Genomic DNA, 4,282 nt, shown 5'->3' on the forward strand with positions numbered 1-4,282 from the left:
GCTACATTATTTTCAATATCATCATTGCACATTTGTTGATTTCTGTTTCTTCTTGGTCGTTTATTTCGAATTTCATTTACTGATATTACATGGTCTTCAATGACCAATTTTGGTTTGTAACTTGGTTTAGGGTTTATTCTAAACATGCACAATTGTTTATGCTTATAACCATTTTGATTTGTAACTTGGTTACATCATCTTCCTTCTGATTATGAATAGTTGTTTTATATTTTTCTGCTCTAGTGCCATCTACAGTTCCTTGTTCACTCATGTTAATCTTTCTCTATTTCTCTCTGTATGTTTCTTCATTGTTCTTTTTTGATATCACGAAAAAGGGAAGAATGGAAAGCAAATTCTTAAATCACATAATTCTTTGAGACCTCGAGGCAAGGGGGAGCATAAATTGAGGGGGAGGACTAGAGATTAAAGATAATTTTCAAATCTTAAAAAGTCTAGCAAATCAAATTTAAAATTTTGCTCATTTGTTTTGTCATATCAAAAAAGGTGAGATTGTTAGATTAATTATTCTTTATGTTTTGAAATGACAGAAAGAAATGACCAAAATTCATTCAACTGATAGAAGATCAAAGCTCTCACATCCCCAAACAATGTCAAGTAAGTTTGAAAAAGAAAAGAAATGGAAAAGGCTCTGAAAAATGCATTCTAGTCCAAATCTATTGATACATGTTCTTAATGTATTGATACATTTGGATAAGATTCCAACATCTATCGATACATGTTCTTTAGCAGCGTCAAAACTCAAAAGTCAAACTCAATCTATCGATACATTCTTAATTGTACCGATTGAATTGAGACAAAATGCTTACGACCAAAAAGTATCAATACATTTCACAAATATATCGATAAATTTTCAGCAGAAGTGATTGTTGTCTCAAAGTATCGATACATAGATATATTTTAAGCAGAATGTCAAAACCCTTGCAGGCAAGTTCAAATGCATATATCGATACATCTCGGCAAGAATTCAAAAATAAAAGGCAATGTATTGATACAATATAATCGTTGAAGCCTTAAATGAAGAGAAAAATGGCTATTTTCACATTAAATGCACTCCCAACTACACTTGAAGCTTCAACAACTATAAATAAAAGCTTTTTCAGCATTTATGAAGGTTAGAAGACTTGAAAACATAGGTCAAGAGAGAAAAATTAGCCAAGTTTCATTCAAAACCCATTGTGCTCTTCTTAAATTCTAAAAGTCTTCTGGTTAAGCATTTATTGAGCTCTCAGCTTTTAATTTAAACACTGTACCAAATTCTCTATTCAGCCTTTAAGAGGCATATTTACAACACTCATACTCCTCTCATTGTACTTGCTTAAGTGGTTATACCTTCACCAATTAAAAATGTACAATGGTTGTGCTTTAACCATAAAAAGGATTGTATTGAATGGTTATGCTTGATCCACAAATGCATTGTATTAAATCTTGATCAAATAGTGAATTTCAAACTCCTTAGTGAACCTAAAAAAGAAGACTGGGCAAGGAGGTCGAACTTCTATCAAATACTTGTGTCCATTTCTCCACTTTTCTTTTTACTTGAAATATAGATTTCTTCTATTGATTAAAAGGTCAATTAATTTGTTTATTTTCAAATTGATCATTTGAATTAAAGAATGAATTTTGTTTTGTCAAAAATTTTAAAAGGTTCGTCAAAATTTTCAAAACAGTCTAATTCACCCCCCTCTTAGACTTATTTGCATTAAGCTTACTAAGCTAACAATTATATTTTTTTTAATTTAAAAAGTCATCATCATTTTGCATCAAACTCTGAATATAACTTATTCAACAAATATATATGATCTTTAGAGTTGCACAATGCAAATAGAATTCCATAAACAATAAGCCAACAGATTCCTCTTTTAAAAATAAATTAGATAAAATAAAATTTAAGACTCGATATTAGTCTTTAAGTACTTGTGAATTTTTATATTATTAAGGGTTTAATAAGAATTTAGGATTTTGCGTCTATTGTTGTTAAAAAGAAATAAGAAGAGAGAAAAGAATAAGGGATTTAAATGAGAAAAAGTAAGTGAAATAAAAAAAATATTTTTTGTCCCTTTTTAATATTTTTAAGAAAATTAATTATATTTATTTATAAATTTTTAAAATTTTAAAATTTATTTTTTAATGAAATGTCATCATTTGATGACATGATAGTGTATAGTAAGTATACATTTTCTGTCACGAGCTAGAACTGAAGCCCAACCCATGTGGCTTTAAACTTTGAGAATAGAGCTTAAGTAAGCCTTAAAATCCACAAAATAGCACAAGCAAAACAGAAGAAGAAGAAAAAGAGCTTTTGAGAAATATAATATTTTGTATTTTTATTTTAGGTGTGTTACAAATGAAAAGAATGGGCCTATTTATAGGTTAATAGCCCCTTTTGTTTGATAAGATTAAGTTACAATATAAAGATAAAATAAGATAAGATAAGAGATTTAATTTGAAGAGATAATGTTCAAATTAAATCCAAATCCTAATCTAATCTAGTAAATCTACATCTAAACCTAGACATGCATTAGCAAATCCAATTATTCAAATCAGATTACACTTAGTGAGTTGGGCTTGTTGTTAGGATTATTTAGGCTGCCTTGCTTACTTGGGTTGCTTAGCCTCGATGGGTTGCTAACTATTAGGCTAATTAGCATGCATGGACTAGTCTGAACTCTTGGGCTTTGACATCCTCCCCCACTCAATCCAGTAATGCCCTCGTTGTTGAGAGATGCACTATTATGTCACAGTTGTCCTCTTGCACTTCTTTGCCTCGAACAACCTTGTTTTGTCCACTTTTGGCTTCTGCACACTTTTTTGGACTTCGTTGTCTCCTTGGGCACTTATAACGAACAAATATTCCTTTGCCTTTGTCCCTTGGTCTCATGAGTGCTTAGCTGATCTAGACTATTCCATGCCCATGTCTTGGGTTTCTTGACCCTCGTTTATGGTGGTCTGATCGCCATTAGCCTTGGTCTCTCTTGGACGATATGGCATTCCATTGTTATTTGTTGCACCCCTAAGAGCAACACAACATTACCCAATTTCAATGCACTCATTGGCTCCCCTAGCTGCGGATGATGACACTCTCTGCCATTGCACTAGTCTTTCTCCTTTTCCTTGTGTAACACTAAACTCCCTAAGTATGATCGCTCATTGGACCCCTTAACACACTAATTATCACTGTCGTTGCTTGGATCCTCCTCGTCCATCATGATGACCACTAGTTTTTTACACATGAAGTAGTCCTTCGTCAAATGTGGTTCCTCTCACAAAAAAATTTATAGGGCTTTCTTTCCTTACCCTTCCACTTGGAGATTGCCTTGGTCTTATGGCATGATGATTTTTCATCAACCTTTTCCTTTGATCCACTATTTTTCTCTTCCCTATCTTTGCCTTTTTCTTAGGCTTAGAGAAGAAAGGGTTATTGTTAAAATTATGCAATTCCACCAATGATTCTGCCACAACCATAGCCTCCATGATGTTCTGCACACTTCCCCATTGGAGTTTCAACTTTGTCCATGGTTTGAGTCCATCCATAAAGGAAAATAGTGCTTCCTTTTCACCAAGATCATTAATCAGTAACAATAAATCAAAAAATTGCTTAACATATTCTCTTACCTCTCCTTATTGGGTAAGCCTCTTAGTTTAGCACACGCCTCATCGTCTGCGTACTCAAGTAAAATTACCTCTAGAACTCCCTCTAAAATTTTGCCTAATTGTTGATCGTTACTCCCTCAAGCTTTTGATCGCCCTTACATCTTCACCATAACAAGGTAATGTCCACCAAATACATGGCTGTGGAATTAATCTATAAAGCATCCTCTGTGATGCCCATGGCCCTAAAGTATTGCTTTAAGCTCCATAGGAAATTGTCCACCTCTTTGTTTTCTCTCTTAGCTTAAAATTACTCGAGCTTAGGCACTTTCAAACGAGTCCCAAACTGAGCGACTAGGGCACCACCTCTTGTAGTTGCCTCTAGTGTGATAACTTTCTTATACATAGTTATTTTGACACATTTAGGGGACTTAAATAGCTATATATTTGAGATTTTAGGTTCAAATTTTAGCATTTTAGGTGTTTTTCTAATTTAAGTTGGATTACATGTTAAGTAGTTAATTTAAGTTATTTTATTCTAATTTTACTTTAATTTACTTTAAGAATAGTTATTGTTGATTTCCCTCATTGCTTTTATTGGATATTCGATGAGAAAGGTTCATTTGATTTAAAACCACAAAAGTATGGTGATGGCTTTATTTATACATGCTAT

This window comes from Theobroma cacao, chromosome 7 (assembly GCF_000208745.1).
Source record: "Theobroma cacao cultivar B97-61/B2 chromosome 7, Criollo_cocoa_genome_V2, whole genome shotgun sequence".
Taxonomy (NCBI): Eukaryota; Viridiplantae; Streptophyta; class Magnoliopsida; order Malvales; family Malvaceae; genus Theobroma; species Theobroma cacao.